Source organism: Coffea arabica, chromosome 7e, assembly GCF_036785885.1.
Source record: "Coffea arabica cultivar ET-39 chromosome 7e, Coffea Arabica ET-39 HiFi, whole genome shotgun sequence".
NCBI classification, from domain to species: Eukaryota; Viridiplantae; Streptophyta; class Magnoliopsida; order Gentianales; family Rubiaceae; genus Coffea; species Coffea arabica.
Genome location: NC_092323.1, coordinates 20,531,383 through 20,551,422, shown reverse-complemented (window position 1 = coordinate 20,551,422; position 20,040 = coordinate 20,531,383).

The window sequence follows — 20,040 nt, the reverse complement described above, 5'->3', positions numbered from 1 at the left end:
AAATTGTTCATGTCTACCTTGTTCCATTATCTATCATATGTTCATTTCTACCTACCCAATATGTTGCTCGTTCCCGTATCATGACCAAGAGTTAGTATTGTAGTTCAGCCATTTATTCTTATATGCCTTCCATTTCTTCTTCAATGCCCAACAGCTTGTGAGATTTAACATTACATATAGAGAGCTGTCATTCATCAAACTTGGGGATTCTATCCTATAAAGATCTTGTTAAACTCATGTGAATCACCATTAGTGGCTAAATGTTTGGATAGCTTTAAATAGGACTTCCCACAACTTACTACAAACTTCATGAAAAAATGCACTAAAATTCAAGGAATTCTTCAAGAAATTTCTCTTATATTACATGCAATTAATTAAAGGTGATGAACTTATAGGATATGAAATGTCAAACTTTCACTGCACATGCACGTTCATTTTCTTACAAAAATTGTAATAATGATCTTGCAAATGAAGGTAAAATTCAAGCTAATTTACCTCTAGCTGTAATTGCTTTGGGCACAAAAGGGAGAGGCAAAAAAGTTGATAAGTACTATTAGATCAAGCAGTTCCAAAACCTCCAATTGTTGAGAAAATGGAAAGGAAAAACTCCAAAACCTCTAGTTTTTCGAGAGAATGGAAATTCAAAGCAAAACAGTTCCAAAACCTCTAATTTTTAGAGAAATGGAAAGGAAAAACTAATCAGACTATCCAATGATATAATGGGATCTCAAAGTGAGTCGCCTATCCTTCCATTAACCATTATTAGTAAACAAAATTCTATTTTTGCTTTAGTTGGTATAAATGCAACATCAAAGCAAGCTACTTTCAACCTTACTCGATTCGATCATCCATTATATTTAGTCTTTTTTTGAAAATGCCCAATATGTTATTGGTACCTCTATATTGTCCAAGACTTGGTGCTGTATCTTGGTTGTTTATTCTTACATTGCCTTCCGTTTAATTTACAAAAAGCAGCCATGGAAAAAGAATTTGGTGATGAGTTTCTTGTTGAAATGTTTCACAAGCATATTTGATGTTATAAACTCGATTTTTAGTTTAAGGTTCAAAAATCTATTCAATGGCATATCAAGTAGGAGGCTAATACATTCAAGTTTCAACTACATATTGGATTTTCTAATACAGATTTTTGGCTTTCAAGTTAGATAGTTAAATTTTCTAGTATATAGAGAAGTATATTATGAGCTTGCACTTTACACTGAGAATTTATCAAGTAGTGCTAGGTGATTAAAACATTTCTTAGTTTGTCATACTTGCTAAGTTACAAAAATCTTTTTCTTTAAATAGTTGTGCATTTGCGAGTAACTTGGATATCAAACTTTCCCGACTATAGGGGCTTTCTTTATATGACTTGGTTTTGTGGATAGCATTTTATTCAAAATGTTTCTGTGTAGATGCTCTTTGATGTGATCAAATCAATATCTAATTTGCTTTCAAGGAAATTTTTTTTTAAAATGATACAATCATCGTTGCATGAAAGTTGAACTAAATTTATCTGGATAATTGTTCCTCTATGTATTTTATAAAATCTATTGTGGTATTTTGATAATTAAACTTTTTTTAGACAATAATCAATAGTTCAATATAGCCTAAAAGTAGTAGAAATATAATCATAAATACATGTTATAACTTTTCTCGTGCTATGTTTGTGTAGAAGTTTTCGCCCCTATCCCAATTGTTACTTCCAAAAGGTTAGAACGAATACTTTGGAAAGAAAACATCCATATTGGATTGCTGATAAAAAAAAAGACTCTATATTTGCTGTAGATATATCCCAAGACTTCAACTTAAAGTAATTTATTATCTTACAATGTCTCAAACAAAGACCATTAATGTTAGATTCAATAGTTCATATGATCCTTCTAAAGAAGAACTTTGAACCAGCAAAGAAACAATAGAGAACCTCTTTAGTTATAACAACATATCTCAAACAGAGGGATCTTAGACATCAAAATTCCATTAAATGATGAATCCCAATTTTTACTAAAGTAATGCGTAGTCACCTATATATTGTTAACAAATGTTTGAAATTCTCAAGAATGAAAACTACATGGTTGTAAAGAATAGAAAAGTAATGCAAGTCTTAATATCCAACTCAAAATTTTGATCTTTTTTTCGGCTGGCAAAGTGCAACAACAAATAAACTTGATTCCGTTCAGTGCATAAGAACATGGTGAAAAAGTTGGGAAGAGATGATGACGAAGGTGATTTTGGGTTCAAGTATCCATTCTTGAGATAATCATTTGATATGGACGTTGATCGGAGTTTCTTGAGAGAGAATATGAGTTTGATTGGGGATGCCAAGGCAAAGGATTTGGAGGGCAAGTGGAAGAAATTGCACGAAGCTGAAGTAGAGGTTTTATCGATGAAATGGATTTGATGAAGGAGCACACTAAATTGGTTTCCGAAGGTATGAAGAAGAAGTAATTAGTGCTTGGTAGGTTATATGTTTGGGTTGTAAGGCATCATCTTTTGGGTTTCAGGTTATTTAGACTGGAAATTTCATGATGCATATTCTTAGTCTAGCTATGAAAACCTTTTGGTGCCAATTTTGTTAAATTGGGTTTATAAGTTCTTTTGAACCTAGTAATTGGTAATATACAGTGGTTCATTTTGGTTAAAGTTTGGTTATCAAATTTTATTTAAAAAAATGAATAAACTTGATTAGTTGCACCGCGATGATAATGGCCACAAAGTGAAACTGAAATATTACTAACGCTATTGCATATAGATTAATAGTATGGAAGTATTTTCATAACCCTCCTAAAGTGCCATATTATCAATTATCATCTTGATCGTAGGAAAAAAAAATAAAGTTCTAGTAGCCAGCTAGTGTTAAACAATGATCTTTTTCGAGCGAAATAGTGATTGTTGTATAAAAGTGAAACAAAATGCACCATTTAAAACTCTATTTTGGTAATTTAATAATTGAACTATATTCTCAGACATTAAACAAAAAGTTAAAATCCTTATAAGTGTTTATATTCTAATGATAATTATGTGATATAAATTTCCTTGTGCGATTTTTGTGCAGAAGATTTTACCCTTGTTTTGTTATCTCTGCTTTTAATTCATTTTAGTATTTTATCAATAATCGGATTTAGTTCACGCATAGTATTAAGGTTCAGGTCAGTTATTGCACTATGGAATTGGTTTGTGCATTAGTAAGATAGTAAATATGGTGTATGATAGGACAAGTGCTTTCAAATTATCAATAAGAACATTTATTTGCTATCTACTAAATAAGGTGGCTTGATCTATTTTGCATGAAAGACAAGTGTTTTGTTTTGCATTGACTCATATTTGGGATTAATTCTAGATCTATTAAACGAAACGAGTAGCTCGAAAGCTCGAATAGAGTCGGCTCGATAAGGCTCAAATTTAACTCATTAATTTCAATAAACGAATCGAGTTCAAGTTAAAAATATACTCGAATAATTAATGAGCCGAGCCAGCTTGGTTGATATCTTATTCGAGCAGCTCATTTGGATTCGAGGAGAATGGGCATATATGTCATTTCATAATTTTAAGGAAATAAAAATAGGAATAGGATTTAGGGTTATGTTTTGTTCTTTGACTTCACTTCAGGGAAAATTAGTTCATATTTTCCTCCCAATCCCAAATTCCCAATCCTTCCACCACAGCCCACAACCACAGCCTACACCACCATTGAACCGCCGGCCGCAGCCACCTCCATCCATTGCCGTGACCTTCTCTACTCAACTAGCTTTCACTAGCCATCTCTGCTCCACCAAAAACCACCATAAGGAGCCAAGGAATTTTTCCATTTTTCATGACCAACCACCGCCACTGCGAGCTCCTCCATATTTCACGGGTAAGACTAGTTGACCAGCTATCATTCCACCCACTATAGTAGCCATTGACCAGTGACCAGTCCAATTTGGCTGGTTTTGCAAAACCACTGTGATTGTAAAATTGGCACCAAAAGGTTTTCATAGCCAGATTAAGAATATGCATCATGAAATTTCCAGTCTAAATATCCTGAAACCCAAAAGATGATGCCTTACAACCCAAACATATAACCTACCAAGCACTAATTACTTCTTTATACCTTCCAAAACCAATTTAATGTGCTCCTTCATAAATCCATCTTCATCAACAAAACCTCTACTTCAGTTTGGTGCAATTTCTTTCACTTGCTCTCCAAATCCTTTGCCTTGGCACCCCAGTCAAACTAATATTCTCTCTCAAGAAACACCCACCAATGTCCATATCAAATGATTGGCTCAAGAATGGATACTTCAACCCAAAGTCACCTTCATCATCATCTCTTCCCAACTCTTTCACCACGTTCTTATCCACTGAATGGAATCAAGTTTATTTGCTGTTGCCCTTTGCCAGCCGAAAAAAAGGTTCAAAAGTTTGAGTTGGATAGTAAGACCTGCTTTATTTTTCTATACTTCACAACCATGTAGTTTGCTATTCTTGAGAATTTCAAACATTTGTTAACAATATATAGCTGACTATGCATTACTTTAGTAAAACTTGGGGTTCATCATTTAAGGGAATTTTGATGTCTAAGATCTCTTTGTCTGAGGTATGTTGATATAACTGAAGAGGTTCTCTGTTGTTTCTTTTCTGGATCAAAGTTTTTCTTTAGAAGGATCATATGAACCATTGAATCTAAAATTAATGGTTTTTTTTGAGACATTATAAGATAATAAATTACTTTAAGTTGAAGCCTTGGGAGATATCTGCAGCAAATATAGAGTCTCTTATTTATTAACAATCCAATATGGATGTTTCCTTTCCAAAGTGTTCGTTCTAACCTTTTGGAAGTAACAATTGGGTTGGGGGTAATAACTTCTACACAAATATAGCACGAGAAAAGTCATAACATGTATTTATCATTATATTTCTAGTACTTTTAGGCTATATTGAACCTTTGATTATTGTCTAGAAAAAAAGCTTTGTTATGAAAATACCAAAATAGACTTTTAAAAAACACATAGTAGAATAATTATCCAGATAAATTTAGTTCAAATTTCACACAACGATGAACGTATCATTTTAAAAAATTTATTGTTGAAAGCAAATAAGATATTGATTTGATCACATCAAAGAGCATTACATAGAAACATTTTGAATAAAATGCTATCCACAAAACCAAGTCATATAAAGAAAGACTCTATAGTCAAGAAAGTTTGATGTCCAAACTACTCTCAAATGTACAACTATTTAAAAAAAAGAATTTTGGAACTTAGCAAGCATAGCAAACTAAGGAATGTTTTAATCATCTAGTACTACTTGATAAACTGTAAGTGTAAAGTGCAAGCTCATAATATACTTCTCTATATGCTAGAAAAATATATCTGTCTAACTTGGGAGCCAAAAAACTATATTAGAAAATCCAATATGCAGTTGAAACTTGAATGTATTGGCCTCTTACTTGATATGCCATCGAATGAACTTTTGAACCATAAACTAAAAATCAAGTTTACAACATCAAATATGCTTGTGAAACATTTCAACAAGAAACTCATCACCAAATTCTTTTTCCATGGCTGTTTTTTGTAAATGAAATGGAAGGCAATGTAAGAATAAACATTAAAGATACAATACCAAGTCTTGGACAACATAGAGGTACCAATAGCATCTTGAGCATTTCTATAAAAAGACATATGATGGACGATCGAATCGAGTAAGGTTGAAAGTAGCTTGCTTTGACATTACATTTGTAGCAACTAAAGCAAAAGTAGAATTTTGTTTACTCATAATAGTTAATGGAATCATAGACGACTCACTTTGAGATCCCATTATATCATTGGCTAGTCTGATTAGTTTTTCCTTTCTATTTCTCTAAAAAACTTGAGATTTGGGAACTGTTTTGTTTTGAATTTCTTTTCTCTCAAAAAACTGGAGGTTTTGGAGTTTTTCCTTTCCATTTTCTCAACAATTGGAGGTTTTGGAACTACTTGATCAAATAGTACTTTATCAACTCTTTTGCCCCTCACTTTTATGCCCAAAAGCAATTACAACTAGAGGTAAATTGGCTTGATTTTTACCTTCATTTGCAAGATCATTATTGCAGTTTTGTAAGAAAATAAACGTGCATGTGCAGTGAAAGTTCGGCATTTTATTTCCTATAAGTTGATCACCTTTAAGTAATTTTATGTGATATAAGAGAAACTTCATGAAGAATTCCTTGAATTTTGGTGCGTTTTTTCATGAAGTTTGTAGTAAGTTGTGAGAAGTCCTTCTATTTAAAACTATCCAAACATTTAGCCGGCAATGGTGATTCACATGAGTTTATAAACAAGATCTTTATAAGATAGAATCCCCAAGTTTGAAGAATGATAGCTCTCTCTAATATTAAATCTCACAAGTTGTTGGACAGTGAAGAAGAAATGGAAGGCATATAAGGATAAATGGCCGAAGTACAATACTAACTCTTGGACATGATAGAGGAAGGAGCAACATATTAGGTAGGTAGAAATAAATATATATGATAATGGAACAAGGTAGGCATGAAGAATTTACTTTGATTTTTCATTTGCACGAACTACATAAGAGATAGATATCTCATTTCTCTGAGGGTTCACTTTTATGTCTCATTATTTCATTTTATGTTTGGAGTAATTTGTAATTTCCTTTTCCATCGGCAAGTTTGTTAGCAAAATTCTTGGGTTCATGAGTAGATCCTTGACCTTTTTTTTTCATTTATTGTGTTCATTAGTTGTTTTTGGAGAAAAGTACTAATGTTTTCCTTTAATAAGAATGAATATCACAATTGATTAAAGGGAAAGGTAATATACAAGTAAAAAAAGCTTATACATAAGAATCACACAAAAAAAATTAGTAACACATAGTCATCATCACATTTTCACCATTATTGGAGTTTGTTTAATTTGTTCCTTATACCCGTGAACATAATTCAATTATTAAACTAGAAAGATAAATTTTCAAATAGTGCATAGTGGAACAACTATCCACATATATCCTTGATTCAATTTTTATGCAAAAATCAAACTATCGTAACTTTCCACATGCCCAATTTGCCTAACATAAAGAGTAAAAAAGGACATCGTTGAAATAAAATTCAATAGCAACTTGATGACATCACAATGCATCCACATAGATACCATTCGAATAATAAGCTATCCTTAAAAAAATGATATAAAGAACATTTCGACAGCCAGTGAAGTTTGGTATCCAAACAACTCTTAATTGTCGTACCATCTTAGCTCAAAATTTTAGGAACCTGGTAAGCACAAAAAATGGAGGAATGCTCCCTAACACAATCTAATAAAATGTCAATGGAAAGAGCAAGTTCAATATACTTGTCTAATGCAAGAAATATCTATCTATCTAATGTAGGATGCAACAAATTTATATTAAAGAAATCAATGTATAGTTCAAATTAAAATAAATTACCCTCCTATTTGAGGTCTTGTCGAATAAATTTCCCCATCTTTAACCGGTTATTAAGTCTATAGTGTTGAATCTATTCATCAAATATTTCATCAAGAAGTCTCATTATCATGTTTTTCTTCTTTGACTCACCTTTTGTCGATGAATGGAAGACAGCATTAGAATAAGTGGCCAAGACATGGATATAATATAGGTACGAGCAAATATCTCAATACGAAAAAAGGGATGGATAATGGAATTAGATAGTAGGGCGCAGTTTGTTTCAATGTTTGATACACACCAGCTAACTTAGAGATAGATTTCGTTTTTTCACCGAGTAGTTAGTAGCTTAGCATAAGGCTCACCTCCATGCCACGTTGTTTCACTTGATGGCTGAATTCATTTGTTCATTCCTTTTTTCTATTAATTGGAATTTTGGAACAACATGATCTAATACTATTCGATCAACATGTTTGTCCTTCGCTTTTATATCCAAAGTAGCTACTGCTAGACGTATGTAATTAGCATCATTTTTGGCTTTATAAGCAAGATCCTTATTACTATTTGTTTTCTTAAATTTATTAGGTGTTGCTAGAAAAAGCTACTAATAATTTTCTTGTAAGAGATAAGAAACATGCAAAAAGAATTTCTACACACAATTCACACAGAAAAATTTATAACATATTACCATTGTTAAATATTCAGCACTTTTAAGGCAATATTCAACCTTTTCTTAAATGTTGGGGAACATATTTTAATTATCAAACTACCAAAATAGACTTTAAGATAGTGCATACTCGAATAACCATCCAAATAAAGTTTACTTCAACTTTCATGCAACAATCAATGACCTTGTTCTCAACTGATTTTGTAAGCCTAATTTTAGCTTTTGATTTTCAAAAAGTTATTTTGTTGTGTTCTCAACTAATTTTGAAAAACTAATTTTTTATTTTTTTGGGGTTCAAAGAAGCCAAAAATCAAAAGCAAGTCTTGAGGTGCTTTTAAATTCTAATTCTAGCCTACTTTTTCATGTACAAAAATTTACCCCTTAGAGTTTAATGTAATGACTAAACTAGCTAAAGATAAGAAAACATTTTATGGTCTTTCTATTTTCTTCCCCTTCTCAACTCACTTCCAAATTCATCAATGTGCCCCTTGTTCTTCTCATCCACTATTTAATTTTCATAAAAAAGTAATTAATTATGTGACGATCCCACCTCCCCCTAGGGCGTACCCCAGGATTTAGCGGACCGCGTGCCCAACTCTCGCCAGGACTCACTCACTTACTTCAACTAAAATAGCGTACAACCTCAAGAATAAAGGAAATAACAGTTACCAAGTTTGGCAAGTACAATTACATTCATTTCTGTCTCAAACATTCATACAACCCCAAATACATCAAAAGATTGGAGTTCTAAATACATTCAACCCTATTCGGGCGACTAGTGCGAGTACAATTATAAAATTTAAAAAAAAACTAGACTACGCTAGTCTGTACAAGTCTCCCACCTCGCTCGTACACCCTATAAGGAAAATAAATGGCTAAAAACCCAATGAGGTTCCAAATAGTAAGTTGACCATTATTTAAAAGTGAAAGTATCATAATAGGAAAATAGCGAGTATAACAAGTCAAGAAAATGAGCAATAACACTTCAAGTAGCAAATCTCAAAATGAGCGAGTGTAAAATTCTTTTCTAAAAGAAACAATAACACTACGAATAACAATCAAAGTATAAGGATACAGGTGGCTCTCAAGAGCCATGTTCCCATTGCTTTACCAGAGCTTGATCAAGTAGTAGTTGACACTCCGTCAACTTTCAAGTAAAGTAACCAGTTCAGCAGGACACCACTTAGCTATAATCTCCGTCCACCATCCAAACCCCCTATTGGGTCCAAAATCCTCAATAAACATTGGTGGTAATACTCGAGTATACCGATTAGTCAAAGAGATAACATTCCACTAGACAACACTAGATACCCATAGTTCGTTATCTAATCGACCAAGCCCTTGTCGGCTCGACTCGATTAACTAGTCAGTGGGGTTTGGGTTCCCAAGAAGTCGATGAGATAACATCTCCAATTGACTGAATCAAGATAAAAGTACGGAGACGGGAATGAGAGGTACCTCTCATTCGGATCGAGTGTGGTACATACTGCCGCTCAGCACTTACAAGTCAAGCACAAGTATATCAAGTCGATTACAACAATAAACAAGTACATATCACATTAGGGCAAGTGCGATAAAGTACACCCTTGCCTGACCATACCAATCAAATATTATTCGATCACATTGGTCAAGTATTGAAAACAAGTGTCAAGTTCAATCAAGTATTTGGAAGCACTCACCAAAGATGTAGTGCTTCTATGGATCATGTTCAGGTATTACTCCTTGTTGGGAGTCCAAATCTGCGATAAAACATCGTTTAAGAGCGTTGAAAATCAACTAAGGTTCGACACTTAAACGTTTCATTTAACGAAAATCAAGTAATTGAAACTCATTTGGAGAATATTTGTATTACTTATCATGCCCTAGAAAACTCATGCTCGCTCTTAAAATTTTGAAACTTTAAAGCGATTAAACTTTGAAATCCCAATTTGAGTAGAAGAGACGAGGAAAATATATTTCTATTAGTCGTTACTTTCATTTTTTCAAGGGTACAAGTTTCGGCTGAATTCTAACTTATATACCTCTACGAAAGAGGACTCGAATAATCTAGACAATTCAAGTTCAATTCAACCTCAACTCTTCACTCAAATCACAAGTACACACGCTTAGTCCTTGAGTGAAAATTTGGGCGGCATACCCTTTGTATTGAGCTATTTTTCAGCCATTTATGGTTTCATTATTTTCCTCAATTCAGCCCCAAAGTCACACACAATCAATGTTACCACAATAGCCCTTCAACTAGGCTCAATTTCATTCAATTACAAAACAATACTAGTAATGCGACCGGAAACCAAGTTTAAGGACAAACAACAAAACAGCAGGTTTGATGTCTCTTGGCGTTTCGGACACAACTGAAGCTATGCCTATCATTTTGGGGTATATTTTATACCATTTTGAAGCTAAGACAGAGAACTACAAGTCTTATGAAGACATCAACAGCCAATTCATTCATTTTCAAGGTCAAAATGTGCAATCTCGGAGAAAATAGAAAACTGTCCGCGAAACAATGCATTTTTGGCAATCAGGGGTAATTTTGTCATTTCACATACTACAGTACTCCGATTGAGCTGAAATTTTACAGGCACCTATATAACTCCATTCCCTACAACTTTTATGTTTTGACCTAGGCTTGATTCGACCTCTAACATGGACAAATTAAACAGGTCAGAAACAGGACAGGTTCCTCTCTAAAGCTGGAAATTTAATGATTTAATGCTTACTAATCACATTCATGTCTTAAATCACTACCCAAGTCCCTATCCAAGCTCCTCATCATATACTATGTAAACAACAATAAACACACTGAAAATCTCAAACCCTAGCTCAACAATCCAACATATCATGCCAAACTAACAAATTAACCATCTCAAGCCAAGAATATAAGATTCTATCCAAACTTAAACAAGATTAAGGAAGAGAAAAAGGAAAGGCAGCCATGATACCTTCGAAAAGTCCCTTGTAAGTGAGAAACACACCACTTTCTTCCCAAATTTTCAGCACCCCAAGTCTTCCAAGCACAAAAGGAAAGGTTAATCGGTTGAGTTCGGTTGCTTGCACTCAAACAAGGATGGATTCAAGGTGAAAGTTCCGAGTTTCTCTCTTGTGTTTCTCTCTCTTGAAGCTCGGCTAGAATGTGCAGAAATGAAGAGGAAATGAAGTGAATTTGACGATAAAAATGAAGGAAATTGGTTGGTCAAAGTTAGGTAGATGGCCGCCAAGTGTCGCCGTAGGATTAACTCTCAATTTTTTTCTTTTTTTTCCTCTTTTCTTTGGTCAAAGATTGTGGCTGGTTTAAGAGATATTTTAGGGTTAATTAGCTGAAATAAAAGCAAGGATATTAAGGTAATAAAGTAGTGTTCAAGTGGTGTATTCAATCGGTAGCGAACGGTACAAGTCGGTTCACACCGTTTTTCCTTAACTCGCACGTACTAGGGTTTTTACTTATAATTCACTAACTTATTATTATTACTTCTAATCACATACTTTTTCTTATCTAAAACTCACTCTTACCAACAAATTCAGTACACATTCCGTACCGAGTAATCACACTACCGAAAGACGTAAAAACCCTAGTTTACCCGAACTATAAAACTAAGGGTAAAACTCTTAAATCTCTTATTCATTACAACTATTGAGGGAGTAAATGAGTAGTAAAGATGTTATAAAGTAAGTTAATCAAAATAAGAGGGAATTTTAAGAAAATATAAGCGAATTTTCCAGTCGTCACAAATTACATTAAAAAAATCTTTTAATGGCCACAAAAGTTCATCTATGTAGCATATAAGGGTAATACATAAGTTATTCTGAATCAAATTTTCAAGAATAGATTTTACAAAATCAACTTTTACAAAATTAGAATCAGTTGAGAATGGGTCCAATATCTCAATAGTGGCCAAGGAATTCTAGGTTTTGGGCTCAAGACCTTTTTTGCCACTTCACTTTTCAAAACCAACTCCTCCCCTTCTAAGAAAAATCAATATCTCATAACTTTCAACCTTTCCAATTTATCAAATCAAAAGTTCAAGAAACACATCTTTGAAAGCAAATTCAATTTAATGACATCACAGAGCTTCCATAAAGAAACTTTCTAAATAAAGTTTTAGGACGTCCGGTGCTTCAATGCTTTGCGTCCGAAGTGTCGCAACGTTTGTCGGACGTCCGGTACTCAGGTGTTGTACGTCCGAACGAAGTCAGTGACTTTAGAGAACTCGGCTTATTAACTTCGGATGTCCGAGAGTGACTTTAGAGAACTCGGCTTATGCGTCCCAAGTTACTCAAAGGTTATCGGACGGCTGATGCAGATTTTGTGTGTCCGACTCATACTTCAGCATATGTTAGCCTGTTTTGCTCCAAATCCGAAAACATCTATTTAGGAAATATTAGTAACATCCATTTGTTTTGTAATCATCAAAAGATACGGATTGAGATGAACAATCTCCCCTTTTTTGATGATGACAAAACAATGGATGAAGCAAAAAATTTAAGTACAACTCCCCCTTACTTAATGCATCTCCTCTCTTTGCTTAAGTGCAAAATTTAAGTACAACTTCCCTTCAGAATAATGTTCACCCATGTTTACTCAAAAAAATGACTCCCCCTCATATAGAGAACTCATATCCAAACTATTTCTCTCCCTTTTTGTCATCATTAAATCAACCATGGCCATATACCAACAATATCGTCCAGCAACAAATAATATCAGACATTAAGTGCCAAACATTCATCCAAAAATCATAGGAATAACAAATCACGAGTTCAAAGCACACAGAATATCCAAATATTCTTATAAACTAGCAGTGAAAGGGAAAGTAGAAGTCTTAATACAAAACACATAAAGTTTGAAACGCAAGGAATGCCAAGAGTCTATTATGAACTATCATGAGGTGCATGTGCCTAGGGGTGCCTAAAATGTGATTTTGGAGGATCCAGGCGTTCTTCTAACCAGACGAAATTGAGCAGGGTCTTCTTCCTCAGTGTCCTCATCCTCATCATCATCATCCTCCTCTTCAGTTTCTTCTTCAGTTATCGGAGCTTTTCCCTTGTCCTATGGTTGAAAACTGGAGGCACGGTACTCTGGAGTAGCCTCAGTGATTGGCTCAGTTCTAGACTCCTTTCGGTGTGCATTTTCATTTTCTGGAGGAATGAGAGGTACGAGCAGATTCCTTTTGGCAACGAAGATGGCTTGTTGATCAGAAGTAATGGTCATCATCAAGCCATCTTTAAGAAACAGGATATGTTGTTTGATATCTTCAAACAGAGTGATGACCTCAAGGTTGGATGAAAGAAATTTAGAGGCTGATTTTTTAGGATGAATGGTGAAGGGTGTCACATTCCATCCTGACACAGTTGATGCACCCTCTTTTGGAGATTTGCAAGTAAAAGGAATTTCAAAATGATTAAAAATAGGAGTTAAAAATTTTTCATAGGACAGTTTCCTACGACTGTCAGTGTTGATTTTTAGCAGAAATTTGCACATGATAAAACCAAAATCAATTCGAATTTTTTCAAGAAAATAGTAGAACAGATAAAGTTTCATTTTGTTTGCATCAGTTCTGTGACCATCAGTGGGCACCAACAGATTTGAAATGATGGTAAAAATGATCAGGTTTTGAGAACTAAAATCTTTCAATCTTGCCTCAATAGGAGTATTAAAGTGAGACTGAAAATAGATCATCAATTTTGCAACATGAAAGTGATGGAATGCAGAGGAAAATTCTTCGTAAGAAAAGAAATTTGCAAAACAGAGTTAACAATGTCAGGGTTCAGTTCAATGTTAACGGAGTTGACACGAGAAATGAGATCAGTATGTGATTTGCCTTTCCTAACATTAGCAAAAAAACTGATGGAGCATGTCAGGATGGAATGTGTTTGGAATGGTTAAAAGATGGATCTATTTTTGGAATTCAAACAGGTTGAGGACAGGTTCAAGATCAAACTTATGGAGTTGGTAGGGAATAATGGTCCTCTGGGTGATGAATCCCTTCTGCGAGATCCATTCAAACCTTTCTCTGGCTTCATCATCGATGAACTTGGGTAGAGGAGTGGGTTTAGCAGCAGTGTGGGTCTCAGGCTGCTTAGGACGCTTTCTTTTTTCACTGCGCTGAGCAGTTTGCGCAGTACTTTGGACACCAGACCTTGTCCTTAGTGATCTCTTGGTAGATGGTTCCTCAGTTTGCTGTTCTTTAGCACTTTTTTCTGCATTCTGCTGATCCCCGGAAGGATCAACAGTTTGCTTTTCCTTGGGTTGAGCAATGCTCTTCCTTTTGGCAGTGCTTTTTCCTTTCTTGGGTGATTTGATTACTGTTACATCTGCATTGGTGGGCTGCACTGGTTCCTCTTCATTGTCACTCACTGGATGCCCTTCAAATTGTTGTTCCTCCATCTGCTCATCAGATGATTCAGCAGATGGCTCTCTGGTTTGCACATTCTATTTTTTTCTTGCAAATTATTTCATTTTTTCACCTCGATTTCCAGTTTTCTTCTTGGGTGATTTGATGGAGGGTTCAACAATTTGAACATCTTCATCTTCTTCGTCACGCAGCCTGAAAGTGCTTCCGGCACTCACGGATCCGCCTCTAATCCTCACCATGATTGAAGTGCAGTGTGGTTTGTGTTGTGTGATGTGATGCAAATGAGTATCAAACGGTGAAAAGTTCAGTATGAACTACAATGGATGCACAAACAGTCCACAGAGAGTGAGTTTTTGTGATTAGGGTTTTGGGTAGTAATTGGGAATTATAGTATAGTTGGCGGTTGGGGAAAATTACGAAGTGCAATAAACTCGCAATAGATTTGAGAAGGTGTCGGTTAGAGTGATTTCTTGATACTTGTTCCAAGGAGAGACGAATTTGAATTTTGAACTTTGAGACAATGTGAAGGGTTGCGTTCGAGATAAAAGGATAAGAATGAACTGAATGACACAGAAAATTTCTTTATAAGGCGCAATTTTTGAGTGTCGGACGGCCGAAAGAAATGAAGCGTCCGACACAACCGTCCGAACCAAAATTTTTCTGAAAAAGGGATGAAGAACACTGTCGGACATCCGTTCTAACCCGTTTGACGTCCGATAAAGAATGACCAGAAAAAAAATCTTAGAATACTTTTTCTGAAACGCCCAGTTTTGTTCTCAGATACACAAATTGATCCAGTGGAAGAGCTTTTGTGAGGAAATCAGCAATTTGATCTTTAGAACAAACATATTGAACACAAATTTTACCCTTGTGAAGAAGATCGCGAATGAAATGATGCTTTCTGTCTATGTGCTTAGTCCTAGAATGTTGAATGAAATTTTTTGTCAAATTGATAGCACTAGTGTTATCACAATACATAGGCACACAATCATACAATAAACCAAAATCATTCAATGTCTTTTTCATCCACAACAATTGAGCACAACAAGCACCAGCAGCAACATATTCAACTTCAGTTGTAGACGGTGAAATAGTATTTTATTTTTTGCTAAACCAAGATACTAAGCAATTTTCAAGAAAGTTACATATACCTGTTATACTTTTTCTATCAACTCTGCAGCCACCAACGTCAGCATCAGGGAATCCACACAGAGGAAGTTCATGACACTTAGGATACCAAAGGCCAAAACTCAAGATTCCTTTTAGATATCTAAGGAGTTTTTTTACCGCATTCAAATATGATTCCTTTGGACAAAACTGAAAACGAGCACATAGGCACACATCAAACATAATATCAGATCTACTAGCAGTTAAGTAAAGCAAACTACCAATCATAACTCTATACTTCTTTTCATCAACTTTTGTACCTTCTTCATCCTTGTCGAGTTTGGTAGATGTGCACATAGGTGTTCCAACTTATTTTGAATCCTCCATTCTAAATCTTTTTAGCAGCTTCTTGGTGTATTTGGTTTGATTGATGAATGTTCCATCTTTGGTTTGAACCATTTGGAGTCCAAGAAAAAAATTTAATTCTTCCATCATGCTCATTTCAAACTCTTTTTGCATGATATTAGAGAAATCCTTGTACAAACTCTCATTAGTAGCACCAAATATAATATCATCCACATATATTTATACAATTAAAAGATCACGTGAACTTTGTTTAGTGAAAAGAGTAGTATCCACAATACCTCTTTTAAAATCATTTTCAATCAAAAAATCGCTCAACCGTTCATACCATGCTCTTGGAGCTTGTTTTAATCTATACAATGCTTTTGAGAGTTTAAAAACATGATTTGGATAAATTTCATTTTCAAAACCAGGAAGTTGATCAACATAAATTTCTTGATTTATAAATCCATTTAAGAAAGCACTTTTAACATTCATTTGAAATAATTTAAAGTTCTTAAAACAAGCGAAACCCAAAAACATTCTAATTGATTTTAGCTTAGTTACGGGTGCAAACGATTCACCAAAATCTATTCCTTTTTCTTGAGTGTATCCCTTGACTACCAGTCTGGCCTTATTTCTTACTACCTCACCTTTGTCATTCATTTTGTTTCTAAAAATCCACTTGGTGCCAATGATAGAATGATCTTGTGGTCTAACAACTAATGTCCAAATCTTGTTTCTTTCAAATTGATTTAACTCCTCTTCCATAGCTAAAATCCAATTCTCATCTTTCAATGCATCAACAACATTTTTGGATTCAAAGTGTGAAACCAATGCAAAATTATCTATTAGTTGTCTAGAGGAGGAACGTGTTCTGTCCTTTTCGGATGGATCACAAATGATAAATTCTTTAGGATGATTTTGGACAAATTACCAGGCTCTTGGAAGATTATTAGGAGTGGTAGTGTCTCTGTCGTTATTTTCCCTAACTGGACTGTCTTGAGTTTCATCTTCCTTTGAATCATTTTCTGGTGAAGCAGTGCCTTGGTCACTGATTATTAGCTTCTTTAGTTCTTTTTGAACACCTGCATCATCATCTTCACCACAACTCATGGAAATGTCACTATTAGATTCATCAAAAGTAATATGTATAGCTTCCTCTATAACCAGAGTCCTACGATTATAGACTCTAAAACCTTTGTTATTCTCACAATATCCCAAGAAAATTCCCTTATCAGATTTTTATCAAACTTTTCAAGATGTTCCTTGATGTTTAGAATGAAGCATTTGCAACCAAAGAGTTTAAAATATCTAACAACAGGCTTTTTATCAAATATTAGCTCATAGGAAGTTTTGTTCAAAATTGGTCTTAGAAGTACTCTATTCATAGTATAGCAGGTTGTGTTTATAGTTTCAACCCAGAAATGCTTTGGTAAATTACATTTACTAAGCATGGTTCTAGCAGTCTCTTGAAGAGTTCTATTTTTTCTTTCAATAACCCCATTTTGTTGGGAGACTCTTGCAATGAAAAATTCATGTGTAATACCATTGTTATCACAAAATTCTGCAAAATCGCAGAAATGAAATTCTGAGCTATTGTCACTCCTTATTTTGATGATTTTCAAACCAATCAGATTCTGAACTTTTGCAAATAGTGAAACAAATTTTTTGAAAGCATCATCTTTGTGTGCAAGAAACATCACCCAAGTATATCTAGAATAATCATCAACAACAACAAAATAAAATCTTTTGCCACCTAGGCTTATGGTTTGAGTAAAACCAAATAGATCAAGATGTAAAAGTTCTAGAGGCTTTGTAGTAGAAACACGTTTCTTGGGTTTAAAAGATATTTTGACTTGTTTTCCAAGTTGGCAAGCATCACAGATTCGGTCTTTTTCAAATCTGATTTTTGGAAGCCCTCTAACAAGTTTCTTTTTAAAAATTTCTTTTAGCAAATCCATATTGAAATGGCAGAGCCTTCTATGCCACAGCCAGGGGTCCTCATTTGCTGCTTTGAGACAACTAAGGCTAGATGAATCAACTTTTTCAAGGATAACTACATAAATGTCATTTATTCTTTTTTCCTTTGAAAACAGTGTTGAAATTTGAGTCAAGAACAAGACATTCATGCTTTTTAAATAACACAAACAGATTCCTATCACACATTGACTAACACTTAACAAGTTGTAGCTCAAATTATCAACTAAAAGAACATTGTGAACAAAGATTTGACCATTCTTACCAACATCACCAATTCCAACAGTTTTGGCTTTGTTATCATCTCCAAAAGTTACCTTTCCGCTTGCTTTTGGCTTGAGCTTGATGAACTGTGATGTATCACCAGTCATATGTCTTGAGCATCCACTATCTATGAACCATTTTGATTCCTTAACAATATTCACCAGGTTCACCTATACAGAGATCCACAAGATAATATTTGGTACCCTTTACTTTTGGGTCTTTAAGAGTTAGCATTATGTCTAACCATCTACATGCATCTCATGTCATTTCTCATATTTTTCTTAACATAACAATTGCTTTTTATGTGGTCAAATTGACAACAGAAGCTACACTCAGTTAAAGAATTATTCAAATGAACAAATTTAATAAATCTGACTTGTCTTTTCCTATGAAGAGCAAACTCATTTGCATTATGATTCAGCCTTATCTGATAAGTACCAAAATGAGGATTTGCGTCATTCCTTTGAAAACAGTTTTGTTTCTTATGTTGAAACATCTGACTAAGATCATCCATTCTTCTTTTCAAGTTACTTTGTTCATTTTTTAGCATGTTACAGAAGTTTATTTTTCTATCAAGTTCAGCATGTAAATCATTTTCAATTCTTTTTAGGTTCTCATTTTCATTTCTCAGACATTTGTTTTGTCGAAAATGGCTTGCATTGTCTTGTATCAGAAAGTTAATTTTCTGTTTTAGTTCATTGTTTCTAACATAGGATTCTTTCAAACTGTTATGCATTTTTTCCAAAAATAAATTAAATCATCATCAGATTCACTATCACTATCAATTTGAGAGTTACACGTGGTTAACTCTTCATCACCAATGGCCATGAAAGTCACGTGGATAGATTCCTCTTCTTCTTCGACTTCACCTTCTGAATTGCAGTTATTCCAGGTGATCTGAAAATTGTTGAACTTTGGTTTTCGTTCAACTTTGCTCTCCTTTTTTTTTATTGGATACTCGTTTGCATAGTGTCCAGGTTGGTCGCATTCAAAGCACTTATCAGTTTATTTTTTATTGAAATCTAGCTTCCCTTTGTTTCTCAAATTGTTGAACTGATTCGGGAAGGAATTGCTAGGTCCACCTTTTCTGAATCTTCTCTTGTTGAGTATTCTTTTGAAGCCTCGTGTGATGAGTGCAATATCACTGTCATCTCCTTCCAGGGAGGCTGTATCATCTTCATCTTGTGAAACCTTCAGAGTAATATTCTTTCTCACCTTTGTGTCTTTTTCTTCCTGCACCTTGGACTTGAGTTTTAGTTCATAAGAAGTCGGTAAATTAATAAGAGATTCAATAGGTAAGATATTTAGATCTTTAGCTTCCTCAATGGCAGTCACTTTACTTTCCCAATCCTTCGATAAGGCATTCAGAATTTTTCTATTTTTCTCACCTAGCGAGTAATTCTTCTCAAGCACTTCTAAATCCTTAATAAGATCATTGAACCTACAATACATCATGTCAATATTTTCATGAGCTTCCATCTTATAAGATCATTGAACCTACAATTTTTTCTGTTCTCTCACATTCTCACTTCCTTCATGGATTTCTCTAAGTTTATCCCAAATCTCTTTTGCAGATTTGCAGCCCTTGACTCTAATAGACTCATTTGAATCTAAAGTACTGTACAGTACATTCATCGCCTTGGTAGTTAGAGTGAGATGAGTTCTATCTTTAGCAATCAGCTCACTTCTTATTTTTGGTCTCGACCTATTAGTATCTTCATCAATAATAGAGGCATCATATAGATCTTCATTGACAATAAATCATAGCTTAATATCAATAGATTGTAAGAAAATAATCATCCTCTCCTTCCAACTCACATAATTTGAACTATTGAACATTGGAGGTCTAGTGACTGATTGTCCCTCAAACAACATGGCATTGTTGGTTGTCATTTTTACTCCAAAGCCGATTGAGCTTAATCTCTAGGAGACCAAACTCTG